This window comes from Ambystoma mexicanum, chromosome 6q (genome assembly GCF_040938575.1).
Source record: "Ambystoma mexicanum isolate Mex_15411 chromosome 6q, UKY_AmexF1_1, whole genome shotgun sequence".
Classification (NCBI taxonomy): domain Eukaryota; kingdom Metazoa; phylum Chordata; class Amphibia; order Caudata; family Ambystomatidae; genus Ambystoma; species Ambystoma mexicanum.
Genome location: NC_090937.1, coordinates 1,041,210,660 through 1,041,233,386, shown reverse-complemented (window position 1 = coordinate 1,041,233,386; position 22,727 = coordinate 1,041,210,660). Strand labels below are relative to the sequence as shown.

Sequence of the window (22,727 nt, the reverse complement as noted above, 5' to 3'; positions counted from 1 at the left end):
CCAGGAAAGTAAACCTATCTTAGATGATTACCTTTCCTGAGATATCGAGCAATTATAACTAAATTACGTTTTAACAGCCTCCCATTAAAATCATTGAATGCTTTGCGATCTTTGTCTTATATGACAGACCACCAGATGGAGAATGGCTTTTTCCCTTTTTGCCTTACTTCCCGTGAAACTATTATACATTTGTTTGCCCCCAAGTACAGTATAGTAAGACAAACAGTAAAGTCTGTACTAAGACGAAGTGACATGTGGCATTATGTAGGGTGTGATGAACCTGATGGTGTCATCACTCCTTTCCTAGAGGTAGCCTCTCCTCATGTGGTCAGGGGACGGCAGCCGCTACCCGATCCTGACCGTAGGGGGGTGGCCATTTCAGGGAGGACCACATGTCGGAGGCAACCCTCAGGGGGTCAAAATTACATCATTGGGTGAGACCTGGAATCCCCATTTCGCCTTTAGGGAGTCCCCTTCAGTACCTCACTCCCTCATGGCATATTGTGGCAGTAATCTTCAATATTCCCCAACACTTAATCATAGAATTCTTAAATACCCTGCAATGTTATCAGTAACAAAGAATGACATGAGGAAGAGAGCAACCAGAATGAAGATTACTCAGCTAGACCGAAGTGAACAGTGCAGCTGTTGGAGGAATCCGATTGGCTCCAAACAGCTTCCTTCACTACAGCAGGAGTTCAAAGATGGAGCTGTGCAGAACTGGAGCGAGACCCGACCAGTTAGTGGAGGACACGAGCTCTTAGCTGGACACGCAAGCGAAGAAGACACACAAGACCGGGCAGATGGCTGACACGAGACATGGAGCAAGTGAATCTCTGTTGCGTATGCCATGGTGGGGAGAGGACAGGTGAGTGTTGGAGACGCTGATGCAGACCGAAGAACAACCGATGCGGAAAGGAGAACATGAGGAGGGCGCCAAAACAACCTGATAATAGCAGTGAGCCAGAGAAAGCAGGAAGGGGATAACAGGGCCCTTCGCTGCATGGACTGCAGAGAAACCCAGAAGGGAGGCTTCTTCTCTGAGGCAGTGAAGAAGGGAGCTTTGAGACCATTGTGAAAACCAAGTGGACAAATGTGAATTTGGGAAACCAAGTGGTGTGCGAGTCTGCGACCTGCATACAATCTCATATGGTGAAAAGGATTCTCAAGGAACGCTCGTATCCTTTGAGAGGTTGTCCTGGCATGAGAGTACACCAGGACGACAGCCATAGTGAACAGTGTAATTAAGATCTGGCAGGAGAGTATACCAGGCTTCATGCAAGTCTGGGACCCGCACCCAGACGTGTAATTGTTTAAGTATACTATCTCAAGGGAGAATCATACCCTTAGAGATATTGTCCTGGCAGGGGTGTAAACCAGGATGTATAAGACAGTGAAGCGGACATTGAAGAATCTGGCAGGAGAGTATACCAGGTGTTATGCGAGTTTAGGACCTGCACCCAAATTGTATCAAGAGAGTGCGTGAGAGAACCTGGCAGGAGAGTTTACCAGGTGTTTTGTGAGTCCGAGAATCCCAAGGAAGATTCATGCCCTTAGGATTTTGAATTGCATTTGCGGTATTAAGAAAAAGAGAATCCGAAGGAAGAATTCTGCCCTTATGATTTTTAACTGCATCAAATGTGGAAAAGACCTGGGGAAGGGAGTTATTTTCCCTTGGGTGAGTTGCACCATCAAGAGAAGGGAGTTATCCTCTTGAACTACGAAGAACTTGGTAAATATTTTGAGCTTTTTGTTTTGCTAGAGAGAGACCTGGGGAAGGAAGCCATTCCCTGAAACCGTTTACATTCTTCATTTTCAACCTTTGTTGGATTTATACCTTTTTGTTGTGAACATTTGTGCACTTTTCAAGCCAAAGACAATACCCTAAACACTTTTGGGTTAGTTTTAGAATGAGAAGGCTAGAATAGGATTTCGGACACAGGAAATATTTGCTTTGGACATCTTGGCACAGGACAGGCTCTTAGTTGTTGGCTGAGGTAGGGAAATACCTCCCAGATTAGGGACTGTCAGGCATTTTCCAACCCCTTTATTATTTCAATAAAAGTTTATAGTGATCATCATGAGTCCCCTGTGTTCACGTCTCATTCCTGGTTCCTCACGGGGGGGGTTATCTATATCTATTGGAGGAGGGGGAGATTTCATCAGACTCTACTAGGTCTCTTTCACAGTTTCTATTTCAAGCTTTGGCATTGAGAACAAGTTAAAATAGAAGACAACAAATCTGCCACTGTATAGAAGACATGTTTTCTTAAATGTGTTTACTGGATTGGATTTTAAGTACATTTTATTCATGCTATTTATAGTATGTATTTTATTGGGTCAGTACCTTTCTAATTTTGTTTTATTTTATTTGTTACCTATATTTTGATGAATTGCATATACACTGGAATTTAGTTAGCTGTTTGAAACCTTTAAGTATTAATTTGCCAAAATAATGTGAAGTGGATAAAAGCAATGTAAGAGATTGTAGCATGTGAAAGATTAGTCCTTCTACAAATAAAGCTAAGGGATAATACCCAGCAAAGAATGACATCCCGTATAGGGCAGAGCCGTAGATAAATCTATGAATAGTTTTTGGTGGGCTCTTTGTACCTTTTTAAGGTTTCTCCACAGTCAGTGGCACCAATCTAAATATTAGGGGAGAGGGGGCAGAACTAGCCACCTTAACTATAGACCAATAGCCATTTTAGAGGCGGACAGCAAGGTTTTTTCATCTGTCTCATCTGGAGGCTTGGGCCACTGAGGTTGGTAGATTGGAAAAGAGGCAGGTGGGCTTTGCCGGAATTTGGGAACTTCACTAACCTTCCCTGAACGGCTTGATTGTCAAATGTATTTAACATGTAGCCGTGGGATGGGAAATAGGACTGTTTATTGCCTCCATCAATTTAACAGCTGCATTTGATGCAGTTGACTGTAACCATCTTTGGTCTAACCTACATCAGTGCGGTTACCCGCCTGGTCTTTTAAGGTTAACAGTGGGTTTGTGTTCTCACTCTAAAATTCAGGTATGATTGAACCATTGTGGATCCCTTTCTAGTCCTATCTCCACGTTTCGTGGAGTCAGGCAGGGTTGGGTATTGGCACCCTGCCTGTTTAACCTTTATCAAAAATCTGTGATTATTTAAAATCGGCTGCTTTCATTACACCAACGATTCTCCATTTTAAACCGTTTTGGCTGTCCTATGCCGATGATTTTATGATTTTTGATTGTACTGCAAGGTTGATTGATGCCTTCTCTACTTATATGAACACTCATGCCCTTCAGATGAATCCGGTAAAGACCAGAATATTGCAATGTTCCAAGTTTAGGAAAGTGTCAGGTTTAAGTGGCACATTGGCCTGTGGAAAAAGTTGATTCCCCGATTTAACTGGGCTTTTTTATGCAAGCAAAACCTGGCCAATTAAGCCTTCTCGAGTGAGTGGCTTAAGAGTTGCACGTCAGCATTGGCCAATCAATTGTTTAAGGTGGACTCCTGATATGATATGGTAGATACACTTTAAAACATTGTATGAAGTACTATAAAGGGAAAAAAGTTCCTAAAATCCTTTATGGTATAGATGTCTGGTTGGTATAGACAATCTTGGAGATAAGGGGTAGTAAATGGCTGAATGAGCTTAATGACTTCTGTGGTGTCATTTTATCAGAGCTGGGTAGTTTCATGTTGAAGATGAGAGAGAATCCATGTAGGGTCAAGAAACCTATTTGGTAAGGATTGGTCAGAAACACTCGAGAACTTTAACTCATATCCCTCATTAAATCATCTACAATGGGATCACAAGAAATTGGGGACGCTTGTGCCTTATTGGCCCATTTATCCTACCAAGATGTGAGACATGCTTTTTTTACCTTTTTGTTTTAATTTAGTCAAGAGCAAACAGGTTTTGGTCGGATTCTGCCACTTGGAATCTGATCAAATTGGGTGTTGGTTGTATAACGTTGTGGCCGAACATGAAACTCTTAACATATAGTTCTCTCCGGTCCAGCAGTGAAGGACATGAGGTGGAATTATCTAAAGACATTCATAGGATCCTAGGAGCTGGGGGATGGAGATCAAATTTGGTCTATACAAGCCTGTCTGGTCATACCACTTCAACTGTTATTGCAGTATTTAAATTAACCGTTTAATAACTTGAAGTAGTTTGTAAAGTTGTTATTGATTAATTAGCACTTTTATTGTATTCAGTTTTATTCATATATATTGGATGAAATTTCTTTCATTTTTAGATATATACTATTAAGACTTATGTGTAATGGGAATAGTTGGACAACACTGAGGTACCCTGTAATTGTTTTGATTTTGGAATGTGACCGTGCTAATTTTTACTGAGTTATGTGTTGATTTGACGTTTCAACTCTTTTGTGAAATGTTAATGGATCTTTTGTTTTCTATTTGATTGTAATGTGGTAATTGTTAAAGGTTGAGTTTTTTTATTTAACCATATAACAATGAAAAAATAAAAAGATATTGTAAGATTATATTCAATGCTGTCCAATATTCTCTGATATCAAAGAATATCTAGAATATTAGCTCCACACATTTTAATAGAAGAAATAAGAGCATTACAGGAGAAAAAAGGAGGATTAGCTAAGAAAAACATTCTATCTCATATGATGAAGGAAGAAGTTCAATAGGAACGTGAGCTATGAGAAGAATGTCTCAGTGATTCTGAAGGTGGAGGAAAGACTGTTGCATCATAGGAAAACATAGTCAAAGGAATATTCAGATTCCACTGTGGATTGAACCTCCACTGAACACCCCTTTCTGCCACCCCCACCCCCCACTTAGGAGGGACAGCTGCACCAAAATGTGGGAGGATTGGAAACAAATAATCATCAAAACTGTTGCTCTAACCCGCAAACAATAACAAATAGGTTTCAACTTGTAAATGTATTTCAGTCCTGTTTTGGCCAAATGATTTGTGGCCTAGATAACCAATGGGTCCCCCATCTAGATTGTCATTACATTTCATTGAAATCTGGTTAGGCAATCCATGTGACTGTACAAACTATAAAAACACCAAATCTACAGGTTTGAGGCAGAATGGTATAGCTGAGCAGCAGAAGGGAAGTGAATGCTCCCGAAAAGGTAATGCCACGGAGAGGTGCGAGCAGAGTTATTCGAGGCTGGGAAGGCCACCAGGGTTACGGGAGACAGATAAACCTGAATGAAGATAGAGCATGCCCCTCAGAGAGCTTCGGAGAGCCCTCAGGAACTTCGATATCCAAGGCTTGGAAAGCCATAGGGGTTACAGGAGTCTGATAAACCCGAATAGAGACACCATTGGTCGAAGTGAGCGGGAGCGGTCGGGAGCGGTGCTCCTCTACTTTTTTTAATTAAGTTTTACAGCTCCTATACTTTTATTTTAAAAAGAAACTGTTCCGGAATGGTTTCGTTTTAAAATAAAAGTGTAGAGACACACAGAAACTTGCACTTTCAGTGCACTGCACTGGACGTTCCCTTAAAAAGCAGTTGCAAGTTTTTGGGGGTTTGTATTGTGTGTGGGAGGGGGCGTGGTGATGGGGTTTGTGGGGAGTGGGTGCAGGCCAGCAGGGAACATAGTTCCACTACTTCTTTTCGTACACCTCAACCACTGGGAGACACACCAAGCCTATGAGAAGTCAGAGAACTTTGAGGAGCCCTGAGAAACAGAAAGGCATTCATGAATCAAGGCTGGAGAAGCCATAAGGGTTACGGCAGCCTAGACAAACCAAATGGGCAGATGCTGTATCGAGGCCCTGTTAAAGCAAGCTTGATAGAGGGCAAGAGGACTTTGGGGAGTCCTGGAAACAAGAAACCTAGAGAACATAACTGGGAAGAGAGAGAACCTGTAGGTTTCAAGTGTTTGAAAACCAGACAACAACACGTTCAAGCACGAAGAGGAAAATGGTGCCATTGTTTTAATAAGAAAACCTATTTCTTGAGGAAAAGGAAATAAAATGAAAGATAACAAAATACTGGAAATTTGGCATACAGAATTTAAAGAGAGGCTGTATTGCAATGAACTGATGAACTTTGACAAACCTTTCTTTAAAACCTGTTTGAAAAGAGATCCCGAACTGGATGAACTTTCAATCCTTCTGTGTGAAGTGAGCGCCATTGGGATAGGCAACCAACAAGGACAGAGGCTATTGCTCCGCCTCCTTTTTGTTTTCTTAAGTGGTAGGACCAGTTAGCTGAATAGAATTTGGACTAAGAACTATTTCTTTTGGGACATTTGAGGAGCACCATTATTTTTAGTTTGTTAGGCAGGGAACTTCCCTCATAGCCATAGGGCTAGAAAGGCATTTTTTTTCATTTAAATAAAACACCTTTTAAATGGCAGATAATAGTCCGAGTGCTTCTTCTGGTTCACAAAAAAACAGCTGAAAATGCTTTGAGAGCGTAAAATACAATTGCAACCACTGTATAGTATTTGATTGTAAAGAATAGATTCATGAAGGGTGCATATCTTTTGCTGAAAGGCGCATCAGACTAGATTCGTTTTGCGCTGATTAAGATTGTTAAAACAAAACTGATTGTTTTTAAAGAAATACCTTTTCATGATAAATCAACTCAGTATTCTTGCAACTCATTCAAAACAATAACTATTGTGTGAGCAAAAATGCATAGATCTGTTCGGAATAATAGGCACATATGAGATATCCAGGGATAAGCTACTTCTTCCTAGCAATAGCACGAAAGACAGAGGAGTGGTAAAGTATGTACAGGAAATAGAGACACAACACACTCAAGTCAGCCTCTTTCTATTTTATTGACAGCTGGATAAGCAAAAATGTACATTTATACGGAATAGACTTTTCTCTGAGCACAGCTACCAGGTAAATCAGATTGAGTGAAAAATAGAATGCCCATTTGCTAAGGATGAGAATTATTTTTGAATTCTTTACTCTCCTTTGGGGCAAGAGGTCAAAGTCATCAAAAGTGGAATTCACATCAGCATCCCGCGGAGTGCACCACCACAAGTGGCTATTGGAGAAACCTCAACTATAGCAACAGAGAGGCTATACGGAAATACACAAGTATTATTTGAAACATCACATGGGGATCATTTCAACTGTCGGTTTTTCGGGGGGACTGTGCTCAGGATGTTCAGAAAACACGTAAATCTTTCTGAGACGTGTTGAGTCCGGAAAAATCAAATCAATTACACATTTATACTCGGCAAAACTGAAATTTTTTTTTTTTAATTTCATGTTCCTATTTATGAATTCTACTTAGTGTCAGTAACAGTAAGTACTTTTTAAAGTAAAATGCACTGAAGACATGTTAATAACATTGTATTGTAGTTGTAAATGTTGTAAATCAGAGGTTGCCCAGTCTTAAATATTTACATGAAACTGGAGTTTTTACGATCCTTCTTTAGACTGGTATTGCAGGAACTTCCAAACCCTTGGGCATGGAGCGGCTCAGCTGCCATCTTCTTTTTGTTGAATAAGTTAATTTCGTCTTCCAAACACCTTCTCCTGTCTTCCAGTTTGCATCTTTCATCTTGGTGAATCCTCTTGGTGTTCAAATTTGCACTGTAGCTCACGCTCAGCTTCTTTCATAACAGCCTCCTTTCCCCCCCCCCCCCGACACTCTGCACAAACATTTGTCGCATCTCTACCTCTGTCTTTTGGAGTTCACCGAAAAACGAATTCCGCTTTGCTTCACCTGCACACTGCAAGGTTTGTCACCCGGGCCAATGTCTTCGAATCCCATCGCCTCCATTTTGCAGCGTCTGTATAGCTCATAGTGTCTCATGTGTGTCGGTTCCTGCAGGTCGTCCATGTTTGTGCCAATAAGCATCTGTCGAAGCTTTACAAAGTCACAGTGATTCTCATTTTCCACTTGCACAATGCCCCAAGGGTACGGGCGAGCTTTATTCATTTTGTTGCCAACCTTTAGCTCATCCATGCTTCCCACAACAGCAAATGGTCCTTGCCCATTAATTGATGCATTCAGTTGAGAAATTGTCTCATCATCAGTTGGAAACTGATATATATCTGAACTCCATTGCTGACCAGTTCACTCACAAGTTTAATCTTAAACTTGTGCAGCTCAGTTTTAGAGATGGTGTCTACTTTAGAAATTACTGGAATGATGTTGACCTTGCTGTTGAGTTTCTTCATTGTGAGCAGATCTAGAATTGTCAGGGAATGGCCAGTAGGAACAAAAAAGAAAAGGCAGACGTGTACGCGTGTATCATGATATCTGTATAGGGCATGCTGAATTTTCAATTCTCCTTGGAGGTATGCCTCAAACCGCTTATCTATGTAGTCTACAATAGGCATATAGCTGTCTTCTTTGTTTATCTGGTCAACAAATCCTACTGTATTTAGGATGGTTAATTGCAATCGCACATTACTTTCTTGGAGCTCATAATTCTGTGTTTTCAGCTGAAAATGTTAATTGATGGGTAGGCACTTTTCTATGTATGTCTGCAGGATGTTATAAAATGGATGGAAACACAAGGTCCTAATAGGGATAGATAACCTGAAAGATGATGAGTAGAGTTCTTTGTTTTGGGAAAAGTGCAGTACAATCAAACAAGTGGTGAGGTATTGAGAATGCTGCATAACAAAAAAGATAATGAGTCATCATTGGGATTTGGAGCAGACAAAGGAGGACGGATTGAAGGGGGTTGGAAGCTGAATCACAAAGGATGAGGGACAAAGAAGACCATGTTTGGAGATGAATTCAGTTATAGGGCAATTCTGGATGAACTCATAATATTGTATACCAGATACAGAGGTTTGCGGCCTGCTGGGAATTTAAAGATAGTATGATAACTAATATCTGGGTTCACTAAAGGTGTAATATTGATCAGTGATATTGGCTACACTGAACTACAATATAGATCTGTCTTGGGATAGACTGAAAGCCTGGTACCTTTTTGGATAAGTTAAGACTAGTGGGTTATTAATACTGGTGTACAATAGGTGGTGGTACTGGAGATGCGAATATATATTATGAGGGGGAAGGTGGAAGTGGTTGTCTGGAGAGTCCCAGACAATCACCTTAAAGCCTCACAAGTGGACTGGACTCCTGGCCAGGAGATCCCTGTGATTGAGCCCACCAAGGCTTGAGCTTTGGCAGATAGGTGGACTGTACCGTTCAGGATAATCTCCAAGATGGGCAAAGTCAACTATCTGGTTGGCATGGGTATTCCTGGGGTAGCCCCTCTCATCTTCCATGTCTTCCATTCCACAGAAGAAAGGAAGTCTAATGCCTCTTGCTAGCTTCAGAGCAAGAAGAGGATGAGTGTGATCCTCTTCCTCATTTGCTGCATAGCAATCCTCATGATGGCTCAGTGGATGGAGTGATTTTCTCTCCAGATCCGACATCAGAGCAGCAGAGGACCTGCAGGGGCTTTGCTCCAGCAGTATGCCCCTCTGTTCTCACTGACACCAGGCCCCACCCCAAGGTGTAGGCATGATATTGACACTGGTGACTGTGTACCTGTCAAATGCAGATGCTATAAGATGTCAGACACTTAAGAAACACATCCAGGCAGGGGTCGCCAAGATGTTGGACTTGGGTGTCATTGAACCCTCAACCAGCCCATGGTCCTGTCCAGTGGTCCTTGTCCCCTAAGCAAGTTCCCAGGCAGGTACCAAGGAGTGGAGGTTCTGTGTGGACTACAGAGCAGTCAATGCAGTCACCAAGACTGATACTCACCCATTGCCCAGTTCTGATGAGCGTGTGGACAAAATAGGTGCTGCCAGGTTTGTGAGCACCTTGGACCTCATATCAGGCTATTGGCAAATAGCTCTGACTGTGGGGGTTCTACCAGTTTAGAGTCATGCCTTTTGGGTTGAAGAATGCCCCTGCCACCTTCGAAAGGTTGGTCAATCATGCTCTCAGTGGACTGGAGGCCTTGTGTGTGGCCTACATGGACAACAATACTGTCCACAGTTCCACCTGGGAAGCGCATTTGACACACCTGGATAAGGTGTTGCAGGCCATGAAAAGGGCCAACCTCACTATCAAGGCAACCAAGTGCCAGACAGCTGAGGGGAAGGTCACTTACCTTGGTCATGAGGTAGTGGGGGGGGGGGGGGTCAGATCCAACATCTCCCTAGTAAAGTACACGCTGTGCAGTACCAGGATACTCCCCCTACTCGAACCCAGGTGAGAGCTTTTTTGGGACTCACTGGCTACTATAGGAACTTCATGGCAGCCTATGGCACCAAAGGGCACCTGCCTTGTGTGCCACGGACTACAGCAAACCCTTTATTGTGCAAACTGATGCCAGTGAAACAGGAATTGGAGTGGTCTTGTCCAAGATGGACGACAAAGGGAGACAGCACCCCATAATTTTCATCAGTAGGCAATTCAAGGGTAGAGAACCTAGGTGGCCACTGTTGAAAAGGGGTGCATAAGCATTTTAGACCTTACCTTACTGGGTCTGCCTTCAAGGTCCAAACTTACCATATGCCCTTAAAGTGGCTTATGTAGATGAAGGGTGAAAACCCCAAACTACTCAGGTGGTCCATTAGCCTGCAAGGGCTAGACTTCACCATTCAGCATAGGGAAGCGTTATGCCAATGCAGATGGCCTTTCCAGAAGGTATATTGTCCATCTGGATGAGGGTGGCCCTCTTGTGGGAGATTATTCACCCTAAGCTCAGTCTGGTGGGGGTGGGTGAATGAGGCTGGAAATGCTTTTCGGAGGGACAGGGCCTTCCAGTCCTTGTCCTACCACTTCTGTGTGTGTTTTTTGTATGTTGTCTGCCACTGAGGTCCAGTCTGGACCTCTGGCAGTGCAGCTCTTCATTTGTCCTTTTGGTGAACAACAGGCATGCGATACCCTTATGGCACCCATGGGCGGGGGTACAACCTTCTACCCTTAGTGTGTGATTTTGGCCACCTATTTGAGTCTCTCAGAGTAGGGTATTAGCTGGTGGCAGCTACATGCTGACCTGGCAGTGGCTCTGACTGGCCTCCATTTTTGGGAAACCCAGGCCCTGCCATAATAATCTATGGATTCCTTAACAAAGGCAAGATGGCCACGGTAGCCTCTTGGTTTCTATTGCCTTTAGCCGTTGTTCCTCAAAGCCCTGGGAAACCCTGACTCTGTCCCTTCCCCTGAATGGTTGTTGGGTGGAAGGACCATACATGGACCTGGTGGGCTGCCAATGCCAGACTTGCTGGAGCCTTCCCAGGGACTGTGTGTTGTGGGTACACCCTTGGGGCGGGACCTGTATGAGTGGAGTGAGGAACCAATATGCATTCTGTGTTTTGGGTGTCTGGGTCTGGTTGTGTGACAATGCCTGGTCCAGCCCTGAATGAAACTGGAGTAAATGCAGTGTAGTGCTCTGAAAGGCTGCATACTTACTTCAATCCACATTCTGTGTTATGGATGTCTGGTTTTAGGTGAAAGGCCTGAATGCCTGTAAGCCAGATTGGTTGCCTGCCTGCTTGAATGAATGCACGTGTGTGTGATTGGCTGGCTGAGCCTGGCTCAGCCGGAGTGAATGGGGAATACGTGTATATATAGGGACCCTCGCTCACCAAATTAATCTTGTTTGGAACTGAAGCTGAAGTCAAAACCTGAAGCTGAATTCTGGGTTCTGTTGGATGAAGAAGTCTACTGCTGCATTTCTTCAAGAAATACAGACTGCTGAGCTGACCCAAGGACAGAATCAAGAGAGGATCTGGAGCGGTGAGCTCTTCCTGATCTACGAGGGATCAACGTACACCTGCTGCTCTTCGTCAGAAGTACCCTAGAAGCCAGTCCATCCGGAGATGGGGTCTTTGTGAGACTAGAAGAGGAGTGCCTGGACATCACATCTTGTGCCGAAGAAGTCCAGTGGTATCACCCAGGGACTGGAGGAGTGTTTGTGACTGGTGGAAGCCAGATTGCTGTGTATCGCCCAGAAGAGGTCATACCATGGCATAGCGAAAGTTCTAACTGATTGAAGATTCATTCAAGGGACATCCTTGCCACCACATCTGACAATTTTTCACGCCGGAGAAGGTCCAGGGTCACTGTGTGCAGAGGAGTGTCCACGAGCATCCAGACTTGGTGAGGGTCCGTAGTCCAGTCCAGTGATTGAGTACAGGTCACCGAAAGACAGCCAGAGGTCTGTGCTGTTGCTGCAGCACTGAAGATCTGTGCGACCCAAAGTCATCCATGGTCCCCAGTGGTCTTATCTTTACCAGATAGGCCTTGTCAGAGTTCACGGCAGGTTTCAACTATGTGGGACATCCACAGCCAGAGTAACGACCCTCCAACAGAGATCACTGCGAAGACCAAAAGTGCTGCCTTTCTGATGCTGCTTGGTTCCTTCGTTTCTCTTGATCTCAACACCGCAGTGACACCTTCAAAAATGGGCCCACTCTCGAGGGGTCCCATCAAGTAAAGTCACAAAGCTCTATTGCTTTGCCTGCCAAGGGACCAAAGGTACTTTGATGAGGAAGAGCGTCTTCCAGCCTCAGGAATCATCCAGGGGTCCCAGATTCATCTTGGATCCTGTTGCCCTGTGGCATTTCAGGTACATTGGGGTGTTATTTTCATGTGCATATCTGTCTGAACCTTATTTGATATAAAGAAGATGTGTTATCACCCAGCATAGTATGTGGATATTCCTTTGTGGGGGCTTGGTTGCTCGTCCATTGCTACCCATTGAAAGCCTTGGCTGGTGTGCTCTGTGCCTTTACCCAACCAAATAGGGGGCAGAAGTACAGAAGCCCCCCTCCATTCTTTACACTTACTCTAGTAGCTTTTTAGAATTTTCATTTAGATAGTGAATCATATTTTGACATTGGGAACAGCAATAATTTTGTTCTAAAATAATTAGATTACCTGTGTTACATCTATAGGATTTACATGGGCATGCCATTCATTTAACAGACTAATTTCCTATATGGCATATCAATACTACCTAAAACAACGAGGGAAGGGAAAAGTGCTAGAGGGTGAGGGGAAGCGAAAAGTGCAGGTAACTCAATAAGTGCAGCCAGCGGGTGGCTCATAAGTGCTGAGTGAAGGAACTGTAGGGTTACACGTACAGACCCTTAAGTGCTGGGGGACCCCGCAGGAAGTGCAAGGGCAACTGAATATGCAGAGGGTGGCCAGGTAATCAGCGCGCGGAGCAGTCAGGGACATCAGCAGGGGAGAGGAACAGAGAAAGTGGAGCGTTCATGTTTTTTTCTATCCTGGGTATTTATATCAAGAAATATTGCAATTGAGCACATCTTACTCCTATGATATTGAGGTAGACAGTGAAATATGTTTTCTTTTAGATTATTAGAACAGAGGTCAAATTGTGTGTTTTGAAGACTGCCATGAATGCTTGAGAACAGCCAAATTTGTCAGTAAGTTCATGCAGCTATCGCAAGCTTGTTCACCAACAGGCTACTGTAAAGGTGCAGAAGGAGGAGACTGACACACGGGTGGCATGATTGTTGGCATAAACATTTATTAGTAATGAAAATAAGGTGTACACATAACCTTGCCCAACTCAGAGGGGTTTCCCAGCCTCAAATAAAATACTAAGGGATCGGTCAAGATGTCTGTTGTGAGAAACCCGGGACATCCTCACAGTCTCTTCTCTTGGATCCTCGGCTCAGGTAGCCAGGGCATGGCAATCATCTTTGGATCCATACCGTTGGGGTGGACAAGTGCGGGAGAATCACCTGAGTATGGGATCCTTGGGGAGTGGAAAGGGGATGCCCAAGGGCGACACACGGTATTCTCCCCTTTCCAGATATCCATCACCTTGCTCTCCCTCTGTCTTTGCAGAACCCCATCATTCTTGTACCATTTCCCCCTCCCCAATTCCAACAGACAAACAACGTATCTATCTCTCTTTTCCCAACAATAATTTACCAGACTTACCTATAATCTCTATAGGACATTACCACTCCCATACTCCCTATTTTCCACTTGCTGAGACGAGGAAGAAACAACATAGAGGAGGGAAGATTACCCATAGAAACAACACTGGGAAGATGCAAGGAAAGACTTTCTACTCTTCATTGCCATGTACAGTTAACAAGGACAGGCAAGGTCAGGCAGACCAAACCCTGACCAACCACCTGCAGACAATTAACCTCCCACAGGTGTATATAAAGAGACTGCAGAGTAAAATAAATCAGCTGCTCTTGGAAAGCCATGAGAACCTTTTGCAAAGCCCAAACCTTGTGAACCCCAACAAAATGCCCACCTCTTAGAATCCGTACACGTCTCCTTTACCCAAGTAGATTTTCAGTTAGTTTATGAAACTAGGGACCTTGTTCAAGAAAGTTATCCAGTAGATCGGGGAAACCGGCAATCATTAACCTTTACCTTAGACCATGATTTTCCAGCCGGAAGGTGGGTCATAGAAGACGATACTGCCCACCTAATAAAATACATCAAACTACCACCTTGACAGAAAAACTTACCCAAGACAAATTGAGCAAGAGGAATGACGGTGAATTATCCTGTGCTGGAATTCTTTATGTCCAATCCAGTGAATCAACAGTTGAAAGGGAAGAGAAACCTATGAAAGCCTGCTTCCAAAGTAAAAAGAAACCCCCAAGAAAATCCAATACCACCTTCGATATTGGGAACAAAACCATCTATAAAATCCCAGCCCTTATAGGAGAAAAAACAGGAAGGGCCCAATTGGATAGTGGTAGCAAGAAATGTGCAATACATACTGACCTACGTTCTAAAGGATGGAAGAGAGTAGAAGAAATGGACATCAGGTGTATCCATGGCCATGACAAAAGCTATCCTCTAACCCAAGTCCATGTTACCATCCTTGGAAGAGAATTGTACCCAACCGTGGCACTCATCCCTAACATGCTGGTTCAATTAACCCTAAACACTAATTTACCCCTGTTTGATAAGTGGGTTTTTTAGGTAGCCAGGAAGGAATAAGAATGGGAAATAAGGAGAAAGTACAGAAAAAGATATATCGACGAAACCCTGGAGAATGATTTGAACAGTCCTGGATTTTTTTTTTAAAATGACACAGACTGTTGGCAAAGGGTATGTGAGAAACCAGAGGACATCCTCACAGTCTCTTCCCTTGGATCCTCGGCTCAGGTGGCCAGGGCATGGCCATCACCTTTGGATCCAGGCCCTGGGGGTGGACAAGTGCGGGAGGATCACCTGAGTAGGGGATCCTTGGGGAATGGAAAGGGGATGTCCATGGGTAAGACACAGTATGCTCCCCTTTCCAGATATCCACCACCCTGCTCTCCCTCCCTCTTTGCAGAACACCATTATTCCTGTACCATTTCCCTCTCTCCAATTCCAACAGGAAAACAACATATTCATCCCTCTTTTCCTAGCAATAATTTACCAGACTTACCTATAATCTCTACAGGACATTTTCACTCCCTATTTTTCACTTGCTGAGACAAGGGAGAAACAGGAGGAAAGATTACCCATAGAAACAATACTGGAAAGATGCAAGGAAAGACTTTCTACGCCTCATTGCCATGTTCCGTTAACAAGGACAGGCAAGGTCAGACAGAACCAACCCTGACCAAACACCTGCAGACAATTAACCTCCCACAGATGTATATAAAGAGACTGTAGCATTAAGGAAATCAGTTGCACTTGGGAAGCCAGGAGGGAGGCTGCAAGGCTTTGTCCGACAGAGGACCCCTTCCTAAAACCCAAGCACTCACTAAGCAAGGTGAGCCACGAGAGGGAACAGTTTTCCGAGAGTGGTGGTAAACCAGATGGAAGTGAAGGACAGGCCCAGGGGCTGACTCGGGGAGGGGGGGTTTGAGGGGGGGGTTGAGACCTTGATGCTCAAGGTCACCCATCAAGGTGAGAAATCGTGGTTTCCAGAGAATCTTGGAGTGTGCTAGAACAGCCCCTGAACAGAATTGAAAAATCTTGTTGTAGACTTCAAAGACCACAACCACCCTCCTGGATAAACGGGACAGTTGGGGAGGTGAAGCAGCGTCTGTGGCCATAACCTTGACTCCATGAACAAAAGCCATGAAGCAAACAATATCAACACAGCCGGTGAGTAGATGAAAGCTCTGAGAGACGGTCTGTGTTGAGAAAGAATCGTAGCGGCAACTGTGTGTCCAGAGAGTGAAGATTAGCGGGTGGCAAAGAGGAATAAAAAGAAAGCCTGCAGTGTTAAAGTGAGGCTCAAGAGTTACAGAGTAACGGAGTGGTCAGGCAGAGAAAGATTGCCCAGTTAAAAGTCTCTGTGAAGTGTATCTCAAATGCGGCAAAGTGAGTGAAAGAAACGTGAAGATATGTGAAGTGAAATTTGTAACGCTAAATAGTAGAAGTGATCCCGGCAGCGGGAAAACAAAAGAATACAACATTGATTGGAACTTTTTATGCTTGAAACTGCAGTTACCAAGAGGCATTAGGAGAGGAGCTAAAAGTAATAAGGGAATGAAAGTCGAAGTGGTCCTGCTGATGTATTTGACAAAGCCTCGCACATTTGAAAGTGTTCGACAGGAAATAAAGTGTAAAGGAACTTTTGTTGATGATGAAAAATTGGCAAAGGAAACCCCTAAGCATTGTGGTTGAAGGTCCGAGCCCGATGGAGGGAGACCTACCAAGAATTATAATGTGAACCTTAATATTGGGAACTTTGTTGAACTGTAAAACCAGAAGAAAGCGAATCGTGTTTGAACTGTAGACTAAAGAAACAGTCATTTGGAATGCTAAGTAAGCCTTGGTCCACAGTGTAAATCAAAGTCCACCCTCCTGTGACAAAAAGCCTACTTCTGTCCCTTACACTTATAACTAAACTAATGAGGTTGTGGAATTCTTGGTCCAGAAGAATGGATCCCATCTTCTGGACAGCAGATCACAGTGCCAATTGTTAGGTGGGATCTTTACCTGAATGATTGGCTCCCTTTGCTAGGTGTCAATGCCTTTCCAAGGCATAAAAAAAAGTTCCATTTTGAAACGCCAAAAGTAAAATTCTCAATTCAAATTCAAATGTAAAGTTGCAGTTCAAACATCAACATTCCCTATTGTCCATAGTTGCTTCTTCACTATTGGGTTCCTGGAGAATGCCTCCTTTCTCCGGGTATCTTGTCACAAAGCCAGGGGAATGACTCCCTTCCCGTATCCTTCCTTGGCTTTGTTCTTACACTCTTTGTTTTTACCTTCACAGTTTACAACACCAAGGGGCATGACTGCCATTCGCTGGCCTTTCTTGGCTTTAGTTTCACAGTTCAGCCCACTAGGGGAAATGTCTCCCTTCCCCATGACTTTTTCTATTATCAGTTTCACAGTTCACAACACCAGGATGAATGACTCCCTTCCCCTGGCCTTTCTTATTCTTAGTTGCACAGTTCCCAGCACCAGGGGAAATGACTCCCTTCCCCTGGCCTTTCGAAATTCTTAGTTTCACAGTTCACAAGACCAGAGGGAATGACGCCCTTCTTATTCTAAATTTCACATTTAACAACACCGGGGAATGACACCCTCTTTGTCTTAATTTCACAGTTCAGCAGAACACCAGAGGGAATGACTCTCTGTAACGCTCACCTGGTATCCACGGGACGTCACTCAGCCTGTTCTGACCTCTTACGACCTCAAACCCTTCCCTGGAGTCTACTCGACTGGAGACTGGGCCTGAAACACAGGATTGGTACAGTTTAACTCCATATTGTCTCTGTGTGCTTGAACCCCTTCTTCCCCGGGGTCCAACCCTTCCCTTTGATCAACAGCTCACCTTGTTTTCTTGGAAAGTGTGCTCTCCGTCCTGCTTTCAGCGCAGGGGCGCATTGATTAATGCGCGCTCGTTGCTGCCTGGTTAGTTCACTGGCAAGAGTCCGACAGGTAAGTATAATGAGTCTTTTGAACAGTTCTCTAACTTCGTTCCTTTCCTTCCTTAAATGATGGCCGGCATCCGGGGATGGCGACGTGCTGCTGAGATGAGTAGCGCTGAAGGTGAGTGAGAGTGCGATGCGCCATGCAACCCATTCGTATTTGTATTGAACTGAGTTTTTTTTCTGTGTCTTTTAGGTTCCGCAACGTTTTCAGCGTGGATGCCGGTTATGAAGAAGAAATGCGGTGAGTAAGTGCAGTATGCAGCGCCTCTAAATGTTTCCACGCTAACCTGGAGTGTCTTTTCCCTCTTGCAGATGGATGAGAAGTTCCAGAGACAGAGTTCCCCCAGAGCGGCTGGGATTCAGGTAAGCGTTTGAAGCTTGTACAGTCTTTAAAAATTAGCGAAGATTTGATGAATGCTTACTAATGCCTTTTTTCTGTTCTATTCCCTTTTCCTTAGGAAGTGGCGTGCCGGGATGGGAATGACACCGCCTGAAGATGCCCGCAGAACAGAAGGAGCGATGAATGATGGTCAGAAGCGCCGCAAGGTAAGGCTGTTCCTAACGGTGTTCTTGCAGGCCTACTGGAGGCCATGCGAACACGGTGAGTGTCACGCTGCAGGTGCAGAAAACACAAATCATGTTTCTCAGCCTGGGCGTGGCTTAAATAGTCTCTCGGTATCCCAGGTGTCTATGGGCTGAACCACACCCAAAAGACTAGACTGCACATGCTGTTCTGGGAACCGAAATATGTGGGGGCATCCATCTTGTCCCCATCAATGCACTACAAGTCCAATCCCCAATGTTATCCTATGGGAGTGAATGAGTCTGGTGCCACAAGTGCCAAGTCTGACTCCAAGTGGGTCTTTGGAGGGATGGAGAGGCCCTTGAGGGCCATGTAGGTGACTGTGGCCTGGCTCCAGCCTGACATCTTGGAGGGTTGGGGACATGAAGGGCAGGAATCATGACACTGTTCCCTTGGCCTTTCTTCTCTTTCCTGTTCTGGCAGACCTGGTTCACTACCCTACTAGGTTCTACCACGAAGAAGATGGTTTAAGCTTTTCTTCGCTCTTGTGTGCGGGCCCCAACCCTGGATTTTCTCTTCTTATCGCTTTGGCAGACCCGGTTCACTTCCCTGTAAGGTACTGCCACAAAGAAGATGGCGCAGGGAGCTAGTGGTTATTGGATGCAGGTCCCAGATCTGTCTTTCATCACTCTTCAGCCCTTCTGGTGTCCCGCCAACCACACCGGCAATCCACATACCTGCAGGGCACTTGCTGGTGCTTTCCGGTCTGTTGTGGGCTTCTCGGCATTCCCTCTTGGGCTGTGGTGGCTCAGCAGCGTCTTCTCAGGCTGCGCATCTCCAGCTGACAGCACGTTCCAGCTCCTTCGGTCCGTTGGATGCCCGTTCTTCCTCCCGTTTCGTTGGTCCATCCACGAGGGACCTGCTAGCGCCGCCTCACCTGGCAGACAAGCATCTTGGTTCTGGTTCTGGTTCTCCCTGCTTGACCTCGCTCGCTGCCTTTGAATTTTGTGGCTCCTCCAAGGAGGGCTTCTCTCGCTCTTCTGTAGACCTTCCTCCATTTCTATGTGTGCTTCTCCAATGGGAGTTAGAGAACCACTGGAAGGCTTAATAAAGGTTCTAGGAATAGTTGATAGGGCTCTGCACCTCGTCGTCGCCGTCCCAGTACTTGCCACTTGTATTCGTGCTGGGTAGTCTTTGCTCTTCTTTGTCAGAGTATGCACCAAGGATGTTTCTCTTAGGTAGTCCCTACTGTTCCTCGTCCTGGTGGAAGTTCAGTACTGGGTTTTGTATAGGCACATGGATGTCTGTGGTATGGAAGTGAGAGATGAGAAGGTGGGCCTCATGGACTGAGGGGAGGTAAGAGAAGTGGGTGGAGGGTGAGGGATGTTGTACCACGTTCTCCCTAAATGGTCATCCTTGTCCCTAGATTGGGAGTCTCCATGAGATCCTCCCGCTGGGTACCACTCTCAGGGGGAGTATCAGGTAGTGGCCTCATGGGAAGGGGGTCCCCCTCGGGAAGAAGTGACATCTCGGGACTAGTCGCACTACCATTTGGAGACTGGTAGATACTGTCTTACATTTGCTGTGATGAAGTAGGTTTCTATGAGAATAAGCCCTGTTACAGATGATGGGGGATCTCTGACTGTATTGTGGAATTTAGGGTATAGCATAGTAATTATGACTTATTCTTTTAGCATAATGGATAGTTACATTGGTTGGCTAATTAATGTGTATCCTTCTAATCACTGACACCAAGGTTTGATGTTTCAGAGTAACTGATTGATAGGTGTACTGTATTCTAGTTTCATATGCACGTACATTGAGATTAGATATTAAAACAAAAGCGTTACGTTTAATCTAACAAAAGGTTAAGACTACAGAGAGTGGGAATAACAAGGTTAAGGTACTCACCCTCCCTGCATACCAATACACATTCAACCATGAAACAATCACTCCATACCATTACAAATACAACCTTAACAATGACTTGAACTATGGCATTGGTGTACTCTACCAAATTCTTGAAGTGAGTTTTAAGGGTGGATTTGTAGTGGTATGGAGTGAATGTTTACACCTTCAGTTTCATGGTTGAATTTGTAGTGGTATACACCATTTCATTTACCTTAACATTGCCATTCCCATGCTTTGTAAATGATTGTGTCATAGGAACATAAAATACCTTTTGAATTAAACAACTTTCAACAATTTCCGCTCCAAAAATAACAATTTGGATATTATACGTTTTTTTTACCAACCTTAATGTTGCCATGTATCACCAGCAACCGTGTTATCTCCTTTCCCTTTGTTTCCATTCCTTCTTCATTTAACAGGCAACATAATGGGCCTCATTACACGGTAGGTGGAAGCCATGGTTTCTCAGAATGGGTACTTACCGGGTCAAACCAACCTTGGGAGGACCCGGTAAGTCCCCATTCTGAGAACCATTCCCCATTAGCATTTGAGCCCCCAAAGGGCTCAATGGAAATGGGGAAGTAGCTAATAACGCAATTTGCGGTACCGTTATTAGCTCTGAAGTCCCTTAGCGGGTCTTGTCCTTAACACCTGGTCAGACCAGGCGTTAAGGAAGGGAACCGCTAAGGGACCTCGGAATATGGAGGTAAGGTGCCGGTAATCCCTTATCTCCTACCTCGTAATGAGGCCCATTGTTTTTCGTAGGTCATGTTGTCAGCTAGTGAATTTATAGAACATAACAGAGAAAACAGTATGCCTACTATCTTTCCAATCAATCCTTTTCCACACACAAGATTCTTTCCACTTATAACTCTACATTATTACCAATACAAATATTGAGGCGACCCCTCCACCCGAACATCCATTACCTCCCCCCCTTCTCTCACCCCACCACCCAACTCCTTGCCTTTATAATAAAGGGATTTCCCTTTCAAACTTCCACAGTACATTTTTCCCAAACAAAAACCAATAAAGTTAATGGGCCTCATTAAGTTTGTGGCGGTAAGGCAACAACGGCGCAGGTAGTGCTACCGGTGCCGTTGTTACCATACCGCCACATTAAGAGTCCTGCTCGCGGGTGCCGCTCTGCACGCCTGGTCAGACCAGAAATGTATATCTCCTGCAGGTAAATTCTTCACATAGGAGATGTACATTAATTCTATGCATGCGTGAAATATAGATACATGTTAAAACTCTATTTTCGAAATTTCTTTAAGGACACCGAGCCTGTTAAGATCTAGGAGCATGTAAAAAATCTCAAAAATTGAAGTGGACACTGTATCTATTATTTTGTTGGTTATTTGTAAGGTGCTTATACAACAAGACAGTGTTTCAAAGGGCCACAAGGCAAATAGGAAGGGAACAAAGGAGCAAATAAAACAATGGAAGTGACAACGAATAAAAGACTAACAGACAGCGGTCCTACTAGGCCTCGTTACATTCAGATCGTGCAAGTGCAGAGAAATCTTGAGATATATGAGCCAACTTATTTTCTTCTATAGAAAAACCATGTTTAAAAAGTGTTGAAACACAATTTTAAAAAAAATATAAAACCATCCATAAAAATGTAAATTTTTTCAAATATACTGAGGCAAGGTTTCACTATTTTGCATGGATGTGTTAAAAGGTTATTGGGAAATGTTATATTCTGAAACCCCACAGTCACCTGAAACCCCACCTCTCATCACTGGCCCCGAGTCCACCTTTGGCGCCATCCTGTACCTGGACTACTCCAACTTCTATTCCGAGTGCTTGCTCCCTCTGACTCTACTGTCCTTACCGGCCAACTTTCATCAATGGACCCGTGTCCACCTATGTCGCCATTCCGTTTCCCCCTCCTTTCACCTTCCACTCCCCCCCTTCTACTCCTGGTCCTACATTGCCCACAGCCTCCCCCTTCTGTAACTGTCACACTGGTCTCTACCCCCCACATTCCTAATTCCTACAACTAAGGCCCTTCTCTACTTGTGCTTCTCCATGTCCTTTGGTATGCGATCTTCCATAACTCCCTTCCACCTCACTCTCCTCCCCTCTCTCCACCCTTCCACCTTCCCCTTTCCCTCCTTCTCTCCGCTCTCCTCCTAGTCCTGATGCCTAGTCCTCTTTACGGTCATCACCCCTACTCCTCCAGTTACCCTCCTTCCTTCTCTCACCGCCCTAACCTTCTTCACCCCCCCACTGCCAACCACTCTGCCCTCATGAACACTGCTCTCTGGAACGCCAGATCCATCTGTAATACAACTGCAGCTACCCTTGACTTATTCTTTCGCCTCAACCTTCATTTCCTCTGTCTTACAGAAACCTGGATTCCCCCTCATAACACCTGGATTCCCCGCCTCCTTGATGACCTCTTTCTTCCTCCTTCAAACACACGCCCGCCCCTCTGGCCGTGGAGGAGGCGTTGGTCTCCTGTACCACCCCAAATACATCTCCTCCTCTTCTTCTCCAACTCTCCCCTCTTTCCCTTCC

The 22,727-nt window shown here is 44.6% G+C and overlaps 1 protein-coding gene and 1 pseudogene across 2 annotated transcripts in view; both read right to left on the bottom strand.

Annotated features, from left to right (window-relative positions):
* MTMR7 (myotubularin related protein 7) overlaps nt 1–22,727 on the bottom strand; it is a 591,157-nt gene that overhangs the window by 164,904 nt on the left and 403,526 nt on the right. The window lies entirely within an intron of this gene.
* On the bottom strand, nt 7,351–8,149 carry LOC138515583 (septin-10 pseudogene; annotated as a pseudogene).